Source organism: Benincasa hispida, chromosome 5 (genome assembly GCF_027475165.1).
Source record: "Benincasa hispida cultivar pf3 chromosome 5, pf3_genome.v1.1, whole genome shotgun sequence".
Taxonomy (NCBI): Eukaryota; Viridiplantae; Streptophyta; class Magnoliopsida; order Cucurbitales; family Cucurbitaceae; genus Benincasa; species Benincasa hispida.
Window position 1 is genome coordinate 52,269,041 of NC_143482.1, and position 21,797 is coordinate 52,290,837.

Genomic DNA, 21,797 nt, shown 5'->3' on the forward strand with positions numbered 1-21,797 from the left:
TAAGGTAAATTCAAAATACCTTCATTAAATTTAAATATTAAAAACAAACAATAGGGTACTCATAAATCATAAATGATAATAAATAGTTCTGAAAACAAATATTAATCGTAAGTTTCAAACATCAAAACTGAAAGTTGAAAAACATGAAAAGAAATCTAAATATCATGAGCGGAAGCATAAAACTAGTCCCAGCGGCTCGATCATGGATTCCGCTTGTCAATCGTCGATGCATCTCTACCTTTACTTGAAACAACAACATGAGAAAGGATGAGTACAAAATACTCAGTAAGTAACCCCACTACTGGAGTCAGGCTAGACATCCATGTCCTTTAGATGCCTACCTCTGGTGGAACATATAATCTTCTCTAGTTCTCATGGAACACATACATACATGAAAAACTGATTTTTATCCTAGTTAAGTATGCCCACTACCTCTAGTAAGTCCCATAGGACCCATAGCCTCTGGTGAATCCCGAAGGAAACATAACCTCTGGTGGATCCTGAAGGAAACCACAACATATAGTGAATTTTGAAGGAAACACAAGCTTGGTGAATCTCGAAGGAAACACAACCTCTGGTGAACCCCGAAGGATAAAACACCACCTCTAGTGAATCCCAAAGAAACACAACATCTAGTGGGCATCTAACTAATCAATGAGGACAAGGTCACAATCTTAACACCACAAGTATCACAACATGGTTCTATAACATACATATACATCTCAACATCATGGCTCTACAACATACATATATGTCTCAACATCCTCAGATCAAATAGAACCTCATGGAATCAAATATCATCTCATGCTAGTATTCAAGTATCTATGTGCACAAATAAATTCTTCAGATCCTCATACAAGAACATATATCGGTTATACTATACTATTAGTCTATCATGCTATCGTTCTGTCATAATATCACTCTGTCATGCTAGCATACATCTAGTGCCTGGCCCGTGGGTAGTTTCAGTAGGAAGATTACTTACCTTAAATTTGGTAAAAATATTAGTCCACGAAATTATTCTCCTTTGAAATCTTTGGAAAACTTGAATCAATCCTAAAACAAACATTGCCAAATTTTATTTAGCAACCATGGCTTAAAATCACGCATCCCCAAGCTTTTAAACTTGTCCGTTAGGGTCTAAATCCAATTAACCAATTAAATAAAAAAAAAGTCCCCAATTTATCTTACCAAAATCATGGTTTGGTTTGAAGTCAGTCCCAAAGTCTAATTTATTTGTCCAATCTGATCATAAATCAAAACCAAAGTTTAATAACCACATTTTCAACAATCTCCCTTAATCCAAAAGAGCCCAAAGGGTTAAAATCCCAAAACTTACCAATAAATTGCCATATGACCACAACACTTACTGGACAGCACCTTGCACCTTCCAAAACTCCAAAATTCTTTCAATCTAACATCCCAAAAAAAAAAAAAAAATCAAGATTACAACCCGCATTAGATAGAGTCTAAATTTGACAACCCTAAATCTTAAAATACTCAAGAAAACTCACCAAAATAAAAGAGATTTTGACAACCCTCTGTGTTGGGGACGGTGAACAGTAGCGAGCTTCGAAACTGACATTGAGGCTTAGCCTAAACCAATGGCTGCGATGAACAGAGACTAAAGAAGGTAATGCAAGCGGCTGGGGTGGCGTCCGGTGTGGCGCAAGGGAGGCACGTGGCTGGGCGAACTCTGGACGATCGGATCTAGCGTGGCGTCCGATGTTCCGTTTCCAGTGTCCATCCTGATTGCAGTGGAAACACTTTTCTTTTTCAACCAGGTGGATGCCTCCTTGTGGCGATAGGTGGTGGGTTAGCAGGCGTCTTCTCTTTTCCCTTACCACCCTCCTTCTTCTTCACCTTTGCAGAGTTAGAAGTAGAAGGTGTAGACTTCATTCCTGAGGTCGGACCCTTCTTCTTCTCCTTACTTTTCAGTAAAGATTGGTAGGTCTGCAACTCCTTGAGGAGAGTTGTAAGGTTATATTTCACTTTGTTAAGAAACACATTACTAGTAAAGTGCTGGAAGCTCTCCGGCAAAGAATGCATGATTGTGCTAACCTGGCTATCCTCATTGATGGTAGACCTATTCAACTCCGCCACATTGAAGTGGACCATCATGTTAAGCACATGTTCACGAATAGAGGTGCCTTCTTCCATTTTGGAGTTGAATATATATTTAAGAGCCTCATGCATAAACTGTTCAGACGGTTGTCGAAACAACCCCCTGCAGGGACTTCATGATCTCACGCGCTGAGACCATGGGCTCATGTTTCTTGGCCAAGACTTAAGAAAGACTTGCCAAGATGTAGGCTCGAGCCTTTTCATTCGTCCGTTTCCATCGCTTGTATGCCTCTCGAACATTTCAAGCGGCATTTGGAGCTGGAATAGGAGGATAAACCTCCGTAAGAGAGAACATGAGATCCTCGATGATTAAGATCGTCGTAATCATGTGTTTCCATGTCGAGAAATTGTCCCCAGTTAATTTTTCGGCGCTTAGCAAAGCTAACGTGGCTGTTGCCATTTTGAAATAGTTGTTGCTGAAAATACGAACAAAACTTTATTAGATTTTCCTATATCACATTTAACCAATTAGTTTTGCAAAATAATTTCAAGTACCCTAAGTTAAAGACTTCTATTTTACAATGATGCCCCATTGAGGCAGGACAAACATCACTAGTGGGTTGATTAGATGTCCCTTTGCTGGGATGAGACAATCTCAACCATTAGGCAGAACAAACTCATGGAACTGAACCTAATAGCCACCACTTTTTGGTCCAGAACTATTAACCTTTAACAATTCCACATAAGTGTGACCCCTCGCTTTCGGTGCTAGAGTCTTGCACTAATTAGCCCATCATAGGGAAGAAGTAGATTAGGACAAGAGACTAAGTTACGATATCCTCTTACAGGAGATCAAATAAAGAAACACGCAAAACTGCCATCCTTTAGGGGGACACTCTTAGAATGTCTCGAGGCGATGCACAGTAACTTTATTCAATCCAACGAGGGAGACTGAGGGATATGCTGTCGCACTTCCCGCTCCCACTTACTATGAACACTCTCTCAATCCACCTTGATATTGACCTACCCAAACACCATCCGTTAGGGGGACACGCCAAAGGTGCCTCGAGGCCGAGGGTAGGTAACACGATGTAGACTATTTAAGAGAAATGTGAAAGGTTTAAGTGAAGCATCTTATGCCCCAAGTACCTCCCATTGAATGTTCTACCTAGGGGCTCATTAACCTAGACAATCCGACGACTAATTTTAGTTTAAGTCGTCTTTTTAAAAAAACCTGCTCATAAACAATGTTTGTCTATGAAATATGAACAAATTCAAGTAGTTGCATTTAAACACTTTAATGGATTGTCCTTAACTTGCATGCATACATCAAATCTATCAAATTCACCTTTCCAGGTAAGTTCCCAGGTAGGGTGTTACGTTTTCGTCAACTTAAATACCCCAGCCTAGACAGAACCCGCCTTAGACAAAAGGTCCCTTATAGATAGATTTTCTATACTTTAACCTTTTATTAGTCAATTTAATCCTATTAAACTGATAAAAAAGATTAAAGCCTTAGGGTTGCTAATCATATTAGAACCATGATCTTAGGTTTATGTGATCCAAGTTTTAAACATTTTAAAACATGAATTAAACCTAAGTGAGCATGCATGTCTTTCTTATTTCTTTTAGTTTTAATTTCTCTTTAACTTTTAAAAGAAACAACTAAAAAACCAATGTGCACAACAAGGTGTTTATAACATTTGTAAAGTAACCTATGTGTCATGCTTCATGCAATGTCTGGTCATTACTATACATAACTTTTATTTACGCATATAACCAAGCAAACATGCTTTCCATTCACCCTTATACTATAACAATTATAATATAAAGATGATGCATGTTAATGCTTTTTATGCATGCATAAATGTAACTCTTATATTATATGATGCATGAACATGCTCTTACATAATTAAATCATGCTTCTCTAAATTATAACATTTACAATAAAGAGATGATGCATGATCAATGCATAACCTAAGGTGGGATTTACTATATGTGCATACCATATGACATATAAAACCATACATCGCATGTAATAAACTAAGGATTAATGGATCGGGATGAGCCTTTATAAGAAACCGGAAAGAAATAACCCTATCTATTACATTTTTTATCGAGCGAATCGATTCATAGGCGAACTGGGTCTTGAATCGCAGAAGGACTCCATCATGTAGCAAACACCGAAGGTAAACGATCGCCCAACGCACACTAGACGATAGGCGAAAAAGCTAAACGATCGTTTAGATGACAACGAGGTTGTGAAGCATGTTCATCTAGGCGATCACTTAACGCGGTGAAATAAACAATTTACTGTGTGTTGCTAAACGGTCGTTTAGTCAGTTACTAAGCGATGAAGCTTGCTGACCGATCGTCTAGTGCGCACACGCGTTAAATGATACGTGAGCATCCCATCGTCTACACGACCCAATACTCAGTGATCTCTTACCCCATCGTCTACATGACCCGATCAACCCTTGATCGTCTCCTTCCTCGAAGAACTGCAACCCTTGCTTCGATGTTCTTCACGAACGACTCAAGACTCAAATAGACTTTGAATTACAGACTCGATAACGATTATTAATGCCCAAAAATGCAGGAGTCTTTACAACAACCGAAAATGTAAAAGAATTAATTCAAACTAAGGCTAACATCCACGAGAACATCCATTAATCCGCACATCCATAGAAATTTAACGATTAAACAGAGCAAATATGCACCCACCAAGAACGTATATATAATTCATTGCAACAATGAAATTGGAATATCAGAACCTAGCTTTGATACCATTTGAAGGAACTCTTAACAAAGAGCATCCATGAACGCGTTCGGATCTTTCTGATTTCATCATGACCAAAATACAACACATACATTCCAACAGATAGTTATGCAAATTAACACTAATTAACGACATGCTTCGAACAATAAAACATAAAGGAAAGAATTCTCATACCAGTTGAAGGCTCTCTTCAAACGTCAAACTCAAAGCAGTGCAAGAACCTCTACACATTGTATCGCGTAGCAAACCTGTCGGCTGCAGCAGCATGATCATCCACACAAACGGCAGCAACACGAACAGTCACGAACAAGAAAGTAGCGGAGACGAAACGACCAGTTGGAGCCCTTGGTATTTTCGAAGTGAGAATCCAAAGTGTGGTCTTCGGTGAATTTGGTAGAGGTAGGAGAAAAGACAAATCGTGTAGATGATAAGCAAGTGGGAGAGAAAGAGCTATCGTATAGCAGGGATGCTCATCGTTTAGATGAAGTTACACGATCATATAGGTTTTACTAAGTGATCATTTAATAAAAGGTAGACGATCGTTTAGAAAACGTGGCACGCTATGCGATTGTTTAGGAAAGCTAAGCAATCATTTAGGGACAGACATGCGATCGTTTACGCGCTAGTGTGTGATCGTTTAGATAATGAGCTACTATCATATAGGCTCTCAAGCTAGGCGATCATTTATGTTTTCACACCGATTGCGAATTTTCGAACTTTTTGCAAAATGAAACAAATTTTCATTTTATTCTTCGGTTACAATAACCGACTTCGGATTCTCCCATTAACGCCCGACCGAGGAGAGGTTTTCGGCCAATTATCATATAATTAACCAATTTAATAATTAATGAATATAATCATATTATATTCTTACCCTATAATTTGATATCACATATCTACTATAGTAATCTTAACGAAGAGTATCCATGAATATAACTCTGATAACATTTGAAGGAACTCTTAACGAAGAGCATCCATGAACGCGTTCGGATCTTTCCGATTTCATTGTGACCGAAATACAACACATACATTCCAACAGGTAGTTATGCAAATTAACAGTAATTACTGGCATGCTTAAAACAATGAAACATAAAGGAAAGAGTTCTCATATCAGTTGAAGACTCTCTTCAAATGTCGAACTCAAAGCAGCAGAAGAACCTCTACACGTTGTATCGCCCAGCAAACCAGTCGGCTGCGGCAGCACGATCGTCCACACGAACGACAGAAACACGAATAGTCACGAATAAGGAAGCAGAAGAGACGACACCACCAGTTGGAGCCCTTGGTATTCTTGGAGTGAGAATCTAAAGTGTGGTCTTCGGTGAATTTAGTAGAGGTAGGAGAAAAGACAGATCGTGTAGATGATAAGCAAGTGTAAGAGAAAGAGCTATCGTATAGCAGGGATGCTTATCGATTGTGTAGGTTTTACTAAGCGATCGTTTAATAAAAGGTAGACGATTGTTTAGAAAACGCGGCATGCTATGCGATTGTTTAGTAAAGCTAAGCGATAGTGACAAACATGCAATCGTTTAGGCGCCGGTGTGCAATCGTTTAGATATCACTATTGTATACGCTCTCAACGTAGGCAATCATTTACGTTTTCACACCACTTGCGAAATTTCAAACTTTTTTCAAAATGAAACAAATTTTCATTTTATTCTTCGGTTACAATAACCGGCTTCGGATTCTCCCACTAACGCACGACCGAGGAGAGGTTTTTGGTCAATTATCATATAATTAACCAATTTAATAATTAATGAATATAATCATATTATATTCTGACCCTATAGTTTGATATCACATATCTACTATAGTAATTTCTCCTCCACAGATATAACTGCCAGACATTCTACTAAAGACCAACAGCTGAACTCTTCTTACCACAGATATATTTCTGTGCCCATCGGATATAACCAATCATGAGTACGATGACCCTTCATAGATGTTCGTAAATACAGCTAAGCCAATTTATTATTTTGCCCCTGTAGTTATATCTCACTTCTTAAGTACCATTGATTCCTCGAATGAACAATACAACATAGTCCAACTATGTGTGAACACCTCTCGGGCCAAGAGAAGGTGTGTGGCGCCACATTGTTCAAGCCCTGGAATCGGCCCTTAAGGGAGCTATCTATCTACTTCCCCCTGCCTCAGGGAATGAGTGAATTCCATCTTGTGTAACTGAGTTCCCAGCTCCCAAATCAGACGAATCCCCAAAATGATAGGTTTGAATCGACGACCTGGCCACTTGCACCCATATAAATCAAAGGACCGCCTTCAATGGCAGGAGTTCCCAACTCACTAAGGATTAAGGTCATGTTACCTATGGTCATCCTAGTGAAGTGAAGTCTCTGTCATGAATGGTGTTATATAACGAGACGTTAACATTTCGTGGTCAGGTCTAATACAAACTCTTTGTATAGGACTCTCCCGCTCGCATGTCCCTTACACGAATGATCAGGATCAAACCATCTATGATAAGTCACAACACTTGTGACCATTCCACAAAACGGGCTGCATCCATAGCGTTACCAGGACAAGGTTTCCCTCATATATCATATACTACAGACCATTTTGGTTATCACTTAAGACATGATCCACTTATATGTCACCACATACATGCTTAAGTTACATACAGTTAACCAGAGATTTTAAGTTTATTGGTTTGTGATAAAGTAAATAAAACAAAAACTGAGCAAAATCAAGATGTGAAGTAAATATCATATATTATACAACACAAGCATTCATATAAACAGTTTACAAACTACAGAACACTAGAATTTAGGGTACCAACCCCAACAGTTACAAAGAGTTGTAAAGTGTTACGTACGAAGTGATCCTAATTCGTGCATGTTGAGACATAAGAAGTGGAGGTGTCCTGTCAAATGAGTTTTGTGCAAGATTGGACCACAAAACCAGTCATTCTTACTTTATAACTATTTACTGTTTAAGACTGACTATTCAAATCGATGACCTAGGTAACTTGACTTTAATCCTGAGCTAACTATGAACTTCTGTTTGTTCAGGATTATAACACTACACGATATCGCTGCACGATCGCTTACCATGATCGTTTACCTTTGATCGGGAGCTAAACGATGCGTGGAGATGCTAAGTGATAGCACTACGCGATCATTTACCTCTATACAATCGTATGCATGTTAGGGTTTCTTTATTATATAGTATGCATGTTAGGGTTTCTTTTATTTAATATAATAGTTATATTAGATATTAAATTCCTTTGTTGTTTGTTGTGGATGTTTAGCATACCTAAAATTTTATAAGCTGTTATAAAATTGGTTTAGACGTTTAAAATTCATAACAAAGAATAGTTGCATGCTCACTTAGGTTAACCACTTGTTTTAATAGTTAAAATAGGTCGTTAAACTTGTAAAACTAGGGTTACAAACTCAACCGGTATATAATCCTGATGAAGGCTAGGGGTATTTAAGTTGATGGTCTATGGAACACCTCCTACCTGGGGATTATAGCCGAATAATTGAGTGTTGGTAACCAGTTTTATGAGCATTTGTGAGCAGTGTGAGGTAATAAAAAAAGTTTATCACCTAGACATCGTAGGTTTAAAATCCATTTATAAATGTTATACTTGGATAAACCACCTAAACTTAGGGTTGCTTTTATTAGCCGAAAAGAACCTAAGTATAAATATACCCAAACATTTAGAACACTTCAGTGGGAGAATAAAAGTTATTAGCTCTCATGTCCTCAAGAGTTCACACCGTGAGATCCACGCTCGGCTTCTTGTCGATTTCACCTCGTCTGCTCCATACGGAAAGTGTTTGCATGGGTCAATAACAAGATGTATGGGGGAAGTCGTTCATAGTAAGTGGGTGAAGGAAATGTGTCAACATTGTCCTATGGTTTCCTCTATTAGTTGAACCGTGAGATTCCTATGTTGCGCCTACTATCGTTTTTAGGGTGCACTAGCTAGTTGTTAATCGCGGCGATCCCCTCGGAGGGTTGTAACATAGATTCGGAACAATCCAGGCTTTAGTAAAATGAATAGGGTCTTATAGTTTTGTCTTGAGTATTGTCTTCTATTTCAGAGGCATACTCATATCATTCCATAAGATCTGGAAATGGTAGGTTTACACTTACAAAACTTACTAAGTGTTAGTAATGATCTTGACCAAAAATGATAACTAAATGACTATCGGAATATGAGTTATTCTGGAGATAGTATTTGGTCAAGAACTAACTTGTTTTTGTGAAGGAATTCTTGACTGCCCCACGGTAGCATTTGTTCTAAATCACTTAAGTATCGTTGCAAAAATAATGATTATGAGTACATTATCACTTTGCTAAACCTTTATTGGATTTAAAAGTAATTCACTTATAGAATTCGTTTATAATTTTAGAATGACAAGTTCAAGTATACAATTTTTGGCTTCGAAAAAACTGATTGGGGATAACCATGTCACATGGAAATCGAATTTGGACACGATACTTACAATAAAAGATTTGAGATTTGTCTTAACATAGGAATGTTCTCCCATTCCTTGCTCTAATTCCAACCAAACTGTTCAAGAAGTATTTGATTGATGGATCAGGGCGAATGATAAAGTCTGTGCTTATATTCTCGCCAGCTTGTCTGACGTTTTGACGAAAAAACAAAAGGATATGAGTATTGCCAAAGTGATTATGGAATCTCTGAGAGGGATGTTTGGACAACCGTCCTTCACCCTGAGGTATGATGCTATCAAATACGTTTACAATAGTCGAATGAAAGATGGGACCAATGTTCGTGAATATATCCTGGACATGATGGTTCACTTTAATGTGGTTGAAGTAAACAGCGCTATGATGGATGAGAGAAGCCAAGTTGGTTTTATTCTAGAATCTCTTCCAAAGAGTTTTATGAAATTCTATACGAATGCATTGATGAATAAAATTGAATACAACTTGACCACTCTACTAAATGAGCTGCAAGCTTTCCAGACCATGTTGAGAATTATGGGTTTGGAACTAGAAGTAAATGTTGCTTCTGTTAAGAAAAGAGGAATGTCCTCCAAGCCTCATGTTGCCTCCTCTTCGCAGAGTAAGAGTATTCCAGCGAAGAAAGACAAAGGGAAAGAGAAGAAGAAGCCTGTTGGCAAGAAAAGCAAGAAAAGCGCTAAAGAGAAAGGGAAATGTTTCCACTGCATTGAAGAAGGGCACTGAAAGAGAAATTGCCCTAAATATGCTGCAGAGAAGAGAGCAGAGAAAGGTAAACAGGCTATTTAGTTCCTAGAGACCATTTGCTCAGCTCATCTAGTGGGAGAAGTTGTTGATGAAGATGTTATTACCTACTTTTGTAATCATGAAATGAACATATTATGCATATTTTTGTTTTGAATGAAATGTTCATTTTCAGAAAATATGTTTTCCATCTCATATCAACTTCTGTTAAGAATCAAATTGTTAAAAGCCATTTATAAATATTCAGATGTTTAACGGCTAAGATCGAAGTATAATAAGTTTAAAAATATCTAGATCTGACTGTTAACAAGAGTTGTTAAGGCAGGTCAGACGCATCTTAATCAAAGAATTGAGAGTACCTCAATGTAGTGGGAGGAAAGTGTGCTTCCTGGCCATTATTGAGAATTAGATGCATTCCCGACATAGTTTAATAAAAAGCCTATTGTACACTAATATGTTTACAATGATTCTCTCGGCTAAAGTGTTTGAGAATCATCTAGTAAGACTAGAAATACCAGAGGCTAATAACCTAGGGCAAGTGGGAGAAATATCGGGTATGAGATACCGAATGGTAAAACTATGGGTATGTGATGCCCTAGTTTATTGTATTTCTCTATATAAAACTCAGAAACTTAGTCTTATATATCGGATATATAATTTACCACTGGAGTTTTAGTCCAAGTGGGATTTTATTGGGTTTTATGTCCTAAAACTCGTGGTTTGTAAACAATAGAACTTATTATGAAAATTCAATAAAGTTGTTATTGAATATATTGTTTTTTATAAATCCAATAAACCTAAGTCCCTTGACTATTATATGAGTACTTGAAGTTTATGTGGAGACATACAAGTGGATCAGGTTCGAGTAAATAGTCAAAATGATCTATAGCATATGAATAAGGTTGGGTACCTTATTCTAGTAATACTATTAGATGCGGCCTACTCTGTAGTTGTTACAAAGAGTCATAAAGTGCTACATACGAAGTGATCCTAATTCGTGCATGTTGGGACATGAGGAGTGGGGGTATCCTGTGCAAATGAGTTTTATGCAAGATTAGACCACGAAACTAGTCATTCTTACTTTATAATGCTGTTTACTGTTTAAGATTGATTATTTCAAAGTGATGACTTAGGAAACTTGACCTTAATCCTGAGCTAACTATGAACTCCTGTTTGTTCGGGATTATCCTTTGATCTACAAACGGTGAGAGTAGACCAACTACCTCTGCTCAATAAGCTTACCATTTTGGGGATAAGACCGAATGAATAGTGATGACGAAAAATTAGGTTACCAAGTCGTCAAGGACTTGGAGACTAAAATTAAGTGAACGCAATATGCGATGCATGTTATTAATGTATGCGTTGATTATCATTCGTCGGTGGTCATGCGTTGGAATGAACTATGCATTAATGAATGTATGCGATGACCATGCTTTCCTGTCACAAGTTTTCTTGCACTCACGCCAAGTATAATGTGAAAGCAAGTTTCTCGGGTGATCCGAGGTCGAATTCAGGGACTTGTAGCTAGACGTATGCGGTAATGTGTATGCGGCGGTTAAATAAAAGAATGATGGAGGGGTTTTTATGCTAACACTACTCCTACTCCTAACTAACAGACAACACAATGAGAAGTATGAATGAGAGGTAGAGACACGACAACTGTTGACGTGAAATAAATGATGGGAAAATAGATAAAATGTGAAGGTGTCTTCATCGCAATCCTTAAGAGTGACCGCAAGGGCAACCTCAGCCAATGCAAGCTATGCGATCATGCTACACACACTAGAGCCTAATTCAGGACACATGCGATGTGTATGCAAAAGGGTCAAGATGACCGCATACAGCCACCATATCCTACTTCTTGGACGCATGCAATATCCTCTTCGTAGGGTGCATACGCTTTGTGATCGCAAATTGAGCTTATTCCTAAGTTCCTCATTCTTGCTTATGCGTTCTAATCCGCTCTCTTGAGTCTTAGATTTGGATTTTAGACTACTCTTCCAAGTACGCCTAAATGATGAATGATGCGCTCATAAGACAAGGTAACTGCATGAACTTGGTTGACGTAAGATTATTCCCATCTCTAGTGAACACTAGCTTACATTGCTTAATGCGACCAACCACTTACCCTCCCAAGCAGTTAGTTGTTGCTGACTTTACTCATAGACAGGCGTTGCGTCCGCCTATAGATAGGCGTTGCTACAGCTTCACACCAAGAAAATAAGATTTTCTCACACACTCACGCAACGCACACCTCTCGATGGTTTGCTACATGCTTCATATCTCTAATCCGCATGACTAAGTATGCTATACTCTAGCAATCTCACTAAGTGATGCAATGAAAGTTAAGGATGCTAAGTAAAGAAAGAAGGAGATGGAATTGAAGGAAACACAGAAATGCATTGAACACATAATGTATTAATTCCTTAATCCAAAATGTAATATAATACAATATAAGAAAAGAAGAGAAAATGAAAAGACCAGCTGGAAACAATGTCTTACTTCAAGCAGATGTGTGTCAAGACTGCCGGTGGTGCCATGGAAGGGCGGTGGAGCTGACTCTCTCAAGATATAACTCCGACGAAGCTCCGGTCGTCACTCGGAATGGATGAAGGAGATGAAGAACTCTCAAGCTTCTTTCTCATGTGTTAGTCTAGATCACAGGGATCCGCCCTAAAGCGAACCTCAGTCGAAAACCCTTGATGCTTTGAAATTATGCTCGGCGGCTTCTATTTATAGAGCTTGGATCGTCGACAACATTTATGGACTGCTCTGATTCTGACATTCGCGGCGCATTAGTCCTTTTCTGAATCTCTATTGGTAACGGCGTGGTAGGTGAAATGTCAACATCATCTTTTGATTTTCCCAAAATATGCGTTGATTCGTTCATTCCACCAACCTTGCGTTGATTCCTCTATTATGTATTATCGTGTAGCCACAATCATGCAATGACCGCATTCTCGATGACCGCAATCGCTTAACGATCGCAACTTCTATGTGATGGATGCATGCGGCTGATCACCGCAACACCTATGCGTTGATCGTATACGTTCACCTTTGCGATGGAGAGTTTCTCCGCATGCAGTTGTCTATGCGGTAGTCCAACTTCCGCATTTGCGTCCACTTAGCTACAAAAATAGACAATTGAATGCATAATAACGCATAATAATGGGTTAGCCGAGATTCTCAATGTTGAACGTCGTAAACTCATTTTCTCATGAATTCCTAATATAATTGCCGCATATTCTGCTTAACATCCTTCATAATTCTAAATAAAAGACCTAAGACAACATGCATTTCTGCATGTCATCAAATAGTTGGAAACATAGGGTGCAAGATGGAATTCAATCCTACCCGGTTAGGGTTAATAGAGAGGTTGTTCCCTTCAAGTGCTGATTTTGGGTCTTGAACAAGAGGCCTCACCCTCTCATTGGCTCAAGAGGGATTCGATTTGTTGATTGGATCACAAATCAATTGTTCATTAGGGAATCAGTGGGACTTAAGGAACAAAAGGTAATTTCGGGGGTAAAATAGAGATTCGACCCAACCATTATTACGAGCAATCTGTTAAGGGTTAACTTACTAATCATGGTTATATCGAATGGATATAATATATCTACAGTGAGGGTAGTTCAGCTTAGATCGGTCTAATGAGTTTAGCCGATTAATCTTGATCGTTGGAGCCCATGATCTATAGATCCGTGAGGTCCCTTTACTAGCACGTAAATAGCTTAACTCTAGAATAACGTGATAAGTTAATTTGAAGTGTTCAAATTAGAATTAAATGAAATTGGAGAAATAGTATTTAAATATGATTTAAATATTTGAAGATGGAATTGCGTAAAAATTAATTTAATATTTGATATTAAATTAATTAGAATTATTTAAATTGTTTAAATAATTATTTATTATGTAAAATTAATAATATTTTCAGTTTTATTAAATAAAATTGATTTATGAAATCAATTTATTAAAATTGAAAAAGTGGAAAAATCACAAAGTTGGAAAAATGGTTTTTCCATTGTCTTCTTCCAAGTAGCTCACTAAACAACCCACTTTAAGTCTTCATTAACTCCAAGCATGAGCTGCATCTTATGCAGCAAATCTCTTTGCTTGAATGTCTGCAATATATGGAAGAGATTGGAGTGTTTTTAAGTTAATGCAACCGAACAAATTTTTGAGAAAAATTCGAGAGAAGAAGTTGTTCTTCTGCTAGGTTACTGCTGTAAGTTTCTCAAAATTCCCTTAATTCCAGCTTATCTTGAGTCCCACTACTCAATCTAGAGCACCAAGAGAATAGTAGGGAAGATCTTGGGGTGGTCTACAACAAGATTGAGAGGAGATTTGCAGCTAATTTCAAGCTTAGAGAAAGTTCTTCAAAGGTATGTCTTGAAACCCATTTATTTCTGCTGAAACATATTTTCTTTTCTGCCAAAATTAATGATTTAAAGTGCTTATGGATCCTGGTCACTTTCGCTGCGCATTGGTACCTTCTAACACTTATGTCTCACATCGGCATAGCTCTTCTGTCTACTCTAAGCTGTTTGCATACGAGCCCCGATCTTCTGTATTGCCTCATTCGTGATCTGCACTAGTTCAGGTCCTAGCAATTTCCTCTCTCCTACCTCATCCCAACACATAGGAAACTTGCAACTCTTTCCATATATGGCCTTAAATGGTGACATCCCAATAACTGACTGTAACTGTTATTATAAGCAAACTCCATTAAATGCAAGTGAGCATCCCAGCTTCCTGAAAATTCTATGGCATAGGCATGCAACATATCTTCCAATATCTGATTGAATTGCTCTGTCTGCCCATCAGTCTGTGGGTGAAGAGTTGTACTAAAATCCAACCGGGTCCCCAAAGTTTCTTGAAGACTCTTTCAGAAGTTAGAAGTGAAACGAGGGTCTCTATCCGACACAATGGACATAGGTACTTCGTGTAATCTCACCACCTCTTTCATGTATATCTGTGCCCATTTATTTACTGAAAAGGTGGATTTTCTAGGTATGAAATGTGCTAATTTAGTTATTCTATCTACCACAACCCAAATCACAGTGAAATCTTTGACTGTCCGTGGCAATCCCACAATGAAGTCCATAAACACATGCTCCTACTTTCATTCTGGCACACTCAAAGGTTGTAACAAGCCTGCTGGCTTCTGTCTCGGGGCTTTCACCTGCTAGCACACCAAGCACTTACTGACGAACTCCGCAATCTCTCCTTTCATATCATTCCACCAATAATAACATTTCAAGTCCTAATACATCTTAGTGCTGTCGGGATGAATCGAGAACAAGAAACTGTGAGCTTTTGACAACAACTCATTCTTAATATCATTATCTACTGGCACGCACAACATCCCTGATAAAGAAGACCACCTTCTGCTAATATCGAGAATTCTGAAAGAACTCTTATACAAGAGTATCCATGAGCACGTTCGGATCTTTCCTATTTCATTGTGACCGAATTACCACACACACATTCTAACACACAGGTATGAAATTTAACACTAATTATAGGCATGCTTTCTAAATAAAATACAATAGATTGAGTTAACGTACCAGTTGAAAATTGTATTTACTTCAAACTCAACCCAGCAGAAGCAAATGTTTTACGGTCTTTATCACCTAGCAATCAGTCGACTACCAGCAGCACGATCGTCTACACGAATGGCAGAGCATGAATAAGCAGGACCAAGGACGACACCACCACTTGGAGCCCTTGGTATTCTCAGAGTGAGAATCCAAAGAGTGGACATTGATTGAATTGGTAGAGGAAAGAGGAGAGGACAATCATGTAGAACGACAAACAAGTGGGAGAAAGGCTATCGTATAGCGGCTGCTTGTCGCTTAAAGAAAGGTACATGATCGTGTAGGTTTTACTAAGCGATCGTCTAGTAATTAGTAAGCGATCATTTAGAAAACTCGACACGCTAAGCGATCGTTTAATGAAGGTGAGCAATCATTTAGAGAACGCGTGCGATCGTTTAGAACATTGAGTGTGCGATCGTTTAGGCGATGGGCACTATCGTATAGGCTCTCAACTAAGCGATCGTGATGTTTCCACACCGTGAGTGATTTTTTTTCGAACTCTTTGCAAAAATGAAAACAATTTTCATTTTATTCTTCAGTTACAATAACCAAAATTGATTTTCTTACTTATGCACGATTTAGGAGAAATTCCCGACCAATTATCACATAACCGCCTTAATTAATTAATAAATGAATATAATCATATTATATTCCTAACCTATAGTTTGATATCGTATATCTACTATAGTAATTTCTCCTCTACTTGATATAAATCATATTTATATCTAATTTTTTCCAAAATAATGTATCTCATACATTTAGTCAGTTATATTATATATAATTAACAAGTTTAATTATATCATATATAATCAAACTCCCTCTTGTCAATTTGAATATTTCAAACTGACCCAAAAACTTATTCTCGACTTTGTCTAAGCTACCTAGGGGACCTTATGGACTTGTGGCTTGAAGCTCCAGCAATACGTGAATAGTTGACTAAACTCTTTAGCCACAAGATCCACCATTCGTTAACTGTCAGGCATTCCACTAAAGACCAATAGCTGAACTCTTCTTACCATAGATATATTTCTGTGTCCATCGGATATAACCAATCATGAGTACGATGACCCTTCACAGATGCTCGTAAGTACAACTGGGCCAATTTACCATATTGTCCTTGTAGTTACATCTCACTCCTTAAGTACCACTGATTCCTCTAATGAACAATACAACATAGCCCAACTATGTGTGAACATCTCTCGGCACAAGAGAAGATGTGTGGTGTTACATCGTTCAAGCCCTGGAATCAGCCTTTAATGGAGCTATCTATCTACTTGTACTACAGACCATTTTGGTTATCACTTAAGACATGATCCACTTGTATGTCACTACATACATGCTTAAGTTACATACAGATAACCAGGAATTTTTGGTTTATTGGTTTGTGGTAAAGAAAATAAAACAAACAACTGAGCAAAATCAAGAAGTGAAGTAAAATATCATATATTATACATCATAAGCGTTCGTACAAATTGTTTACAAACTACAAGACATGAGACTTTAAGGCATCAACCCCAGCAAATTTGCCATCCTGGCCTGACTCCACCCTACAAACTCTCTCCTCCAGATAAGGGTCACACCACTGTGAATCTATAATTCTCTGCCTTAGACTCGGTTGCACTGACAACTGCGTTAATTGTATCGTGACCTTCCACACTGTCACTACAATCTTTGCCTGCTCTAGCTCCTTGCACAAATGAATCTATCTAGTAATGAGGGCTGCTGAATGAGCCACCTTTCTTCTTAGGGCATTTGCCACTACATTTGCCTTTCCTGGGTGGTACAAAATTTCGCAGTCGTAATCTTTCACCAGCTCTAACCACCTTCTTTGCCTCATGTTCAACTCCTTTTGAGTGAAAAACTACTTTAAACTTTTGTGGTCGGTGAAGATCGGTATCTTCTCTCCATATAAGTAGTGCCTTCAGATCTTGAGAGCGAAAACCACTGCTGCTAATTCCAAGTCATGTATGGGATAATTCTGTTCATGCTTCTTTAACTAACGTAAAGCATAAGCAACTACTCTGCCCTGTTGCATCAATACGCATCCCAACCCCTTTTTGGACGCGTCACTATAAATGACAAAACCACCTGATCCATTTGGTACTATTAGAATTGGGGCTGAAACCAGCCTCTGCTTGAGATCTTGAGAACTGCTCTCACAAGCCTCATTCTAAACGAAAAGGGCTCCCTTCTGGGTCAACTGAGTCAATGGGCCGGCTATGCGAGAGATGCCCTTTAGAAATCGTCTATAGTAGCCTGCTAACCCTAGGAAACTACGCACCTCACTGACTGTGGTTGGATGAGCCCAACTCGTGACTGCCTCAATTTTTACAGGATCCACAGAGACTCCTTCCTTCGATACTACATACCCTAGAAAAGACACATGCCTCAACCAAAACTCACATTTAGAAAACTTAGCATATAGCTTATTGGCCCTCAACGTCTTCAAAACTTTTTGCAAATGCTCCTCATATTTGGCCTCCGTCTTGGAATAAACCAAGATGTCATCAATAAAAACAATAAAAAGGTGTCGAGGAATTCCTTGAACACCCTATTCATCAAATCCATGAACACTGATGGGGCATTCATCAAACCGAACGACATCACTATGAACTCATAATGCCCATACCTTGAACGAAAAGTTTTCTTGGGTATGTCACTGCTGTTTATTCTCAGCTGATGGTATCTTGACCGAAGATCAATCTTTGAGAACACCGTAGCTCCTGGCAACTGGTCAAATAAGTCATCAATCCTGGGGAGTGGATATTTAATTTTGACGGTCATCTTGTTCGACTCTCTATAATCAATGCACAGACGTAACAATCCATCCTACTTTTTCACAAACAAAACAGGTGCACCCCATAATGACACACTAGGGCATATGAAACCCTTTTCTAATAACTCCTGCAATTGGACCTTAAGTTCCCTCAACTCTGCTGGTGCCATCCTATATGGAGCCTTCGAAATGGGGGTTGTGCCTGGCTCCAACTCAATAGCAAAATCTATCTCTCGCTACAGGGGCAGTCTGGGAAGATCCTCTAAAAAACATCTGGAAAATCTTACTACTGGTTCTAAAGTCAAGATGACTTCAGCCTCTCTAGTGTCAACCACACTGGCCATAAAGCCTCAGGCTTGGTCAAACAGTCTACTGACCTTTAATGCTAAAATCACTTTAGGTAAGACCACGGTTTCAACCCCTTTAAACTTAAAACAGGATCATGTAGAAGGGTTAAAGATGACTTCCTACAGGATTAGCAGCATGATTAGTAGCTAACCAATCCATGCCCAGTATTACATCAAAATCATGCATATCTAGAATTATCAAGGTCGCATCTAATGTATGATTTGCTATCTCTACCTGATATGCCTTTATCTTTTTAGTAACTAACATGATCTCTCCTGATGGAGTGGAAATAGACAGTGCAAAAAGCAAAGGTTCTAACTCTAACATGGCATGCCTTACAAATACGGAGGATATAAACAAGTGCGAAGAGCCAGAGTCAAACAAAACTAAAGCATCGTGCCCCAAAATGGGAAGCGTACATGTCACAACTATGCCTAACTTCTCGGCCTCGCATCGAGTGGTAGAAAACACTCTACCCTGCTGCTGCTGACGACTCGAGCCTCCCTGAAACGAGATTACAGGCTGGCCCCTGGGTTCAGGCACGTTTCTTCGTTGGCATTTCTCTGACATATGCCCTTTCTGCCCACATCGAAAACAAACCCCAGAGTCGGCTAGGCAACGGCTTAGTGTCGCTTACCACAAGTAGTACAGATCGGTTTATCTTCCTTGACAGCCACAACTTGAGAGCCCTGGGGTCAGGTTAGGCATCTATGTTCTTTAGATGCCTACCTCTGGTGGAACATATAATCTTCTCTAGTCCTCATGGGACAAAACATCTTGTGAATCCCGAAGGAAACACAACCTCTGGTGAACCCTAAAGGATAACACTACCTTTAGTGAATCCCAGAGGAAACATAACATCTAGTGAACATCTAACTAATCAGTGAGGACATTATCACAATCTTAACATCACAAGTATCACAACATGGTTCTATAACATACATATACATCTCAACATCATGGCTCTACAACATACATATACATCTCAACATCCTAAGATCAAATACAACCACATGGAATCAAATATCTATGTGCACAAATAAATCCTTCAGATCCTCATACGAGAACATACATCGGTTATACTATACTATCAGTCTATCATGCTATCGTTCTGTCATAATATCACTCTGTCATTCTAGCATACATCTAGTGCCTGGCCCGTGGGCAATTCCAATAGTAAGATTACTTACCTCAAATTTGGTAAAAATATTAGTCCACAAATTATTCTCCTTTGAAATCTTTGGAAAACTTGAATCAATCCTAAACAAACATTGCCAAATTTAATTTAGCAACCATGGCCTAAAATCATGCATCCCTAAATTTTTAAACTTGTCCATTGGGGTCTAAATCCAATTGACCAATTAAATAAATAAAAATGTCCACAATTTATCTTACCAAAATCATGGTTTTGTTTAAAGTCGGTCCCAAAGTCTAATTTATTTGTCCAATTTGATCATAAATCAAAACCAAAGTTTAATAACTACATTATCAACAATCTCCCTTAATCTAAAAGAGCCCAAAGGGTTAAAATCCCAAAACTTACCAATAAATTGTCATATGACCACAACAATTACTGGACAGTACCTCGCACCTTCCAAAGCTCCAAAATTCCTTCAATCAAACATCCAAAAAAAAAAAAAAAAAAAGATTACAGCCCCCACTAGATAGAATCTGAATTTGACTACCCCAAATCTTAAAATACTCAAGAAACCTCACCAAAATCATAGAGATTTCGACAACCCTCTGTGTTGGGGACGGTGAATAGCTGCAGGCTTTAAAGCTGACGTCGAGGGTCGATCTAAATCAATGGCTGCGATGAATAGAGACTGAAGGAGGTGACACAAGCGGTTGGGGCGGCGTCCGGTGTGGTGTAAGGGAGCGGGCGATTGGGATGTGGCTGGGTGAACTCTGGACGAACGGATTTAACGTGGCGGCTCAGTTGCAGATGACTTGGCGAAGGGAACAACTATTGTAGCGGTGCTAGATGGCTAGTGAACAACGTGCAGCGCGTGGAGGAGCAGCGCTGGGCAGGTGGTGGTTTTGACTGGGAGACGCACGACATGGGTTGTAGAGAGGGAGAGACGCGAGAGAAAGAGAGATGGAGATGGGGGGATCTGGCAGCTGGAAGAAGGAAGGGGGGAGAGGAAGAGAAAAAAAAGGAAATAAAAGAAAAAGAAAATAATAATAATAAAAAAATAATAAAGGAATAAAATAAAATAAATATCTTATCTTATTTTATTCTATTATGTTTTACCTTATTTTATTTTTATTTTCTTTCTCCAAACTTTTAATCCCTTCTACCTTAACATTTTCAATTCAAAAGAATTTCACCAATCCCCTTCCAAAATCTGGGGTGAAAAGAGGTGAAAAGAGCTACCTCCATCGTGTCTTGTTAGGGTCCGCGAGAAGAGAGTGATAGGTTCTCAACGATGTGAGTGTGGAAGCTACCTCTCTAGGTAAAAGAAATGTCAATTAAGTTTTATGTGCGTGAGTTTTAAAAAGGCACCCTTGTCTTAGAATTTCCTCTCTCAAATGCAAGTTAGATACATCTTTGACTGATAAATGGGCTAGTGTAGGGCGAACAGGAATTGAGAGTTAGATATCACCTTCCATTAGTTTTGGCCTTTAAACAAACTAAAACTTTGTAGTATTTTCTTTTATGACTTTTCAAGAAACATACCTTTTCTCTTCAAAAATAAATTTCAACTCTTTGTTAGCAAATTTTAAATTTCTAAATATATGTTTGTATCATTACTTCCTTGATTGTTGAGAAAAGAGATGAGAATCAACTTTTCTGTAAGTCAATTGAGCATATGAACAATTTGAATACGTGAATGAAAGTTTGAACAGTCTCAATAAACAATAAACAAATTCACATTTTGCTTGAATGCATGCATATTTTTAGTTTTTAACTTGATTGAGACGGCCAATAGCTAAGCTAGGGGTATTTTGGTAGGTCTTGAAAAGATCTATGTTCTCTATGTTAATTTCCTAATTCTATGTTATTTATTTGATTAAATTGTCCATTTTGTAT

At 38.5% G+C, this 21,797-nt stretch overlaps 1 long non-coding RNA gene across 3 annotated transcripts; it reads right to left on the minus strand.

Moving 5' to 3' along the window:
- On the minus strand, positions 1-20,915 carry LOC120078770 (uncharacterized). 3 transcript variants are annotated; one of them, XR_016529478.1, is made up of 4 exons: positions 20,480-20,915; positions 20,307-20,374; positions 1,515-19,577; positions 1-1,414 (listed from the first exon to the last, which is right to left on the minus strand). It is a non-coding gene; the product is annotated as an uncharacterized LOC120078770 (long non-coding RNA). The 3 variants fall into 3 exon arrangements; XR_016529477.1 differs by having other exon boundaries at positions 1-19,577; positions 20,480-20,914; XR_005482089.2 differs by lacking the exons at positions 1-1,414; positions 1,515-19,577 and adding an exon at positions 19,656-20,023 and having other exon boundaries at positions 20,480-20,912.
- Positions 20,916-21,797: the final 882 nt, after the last annotated feature.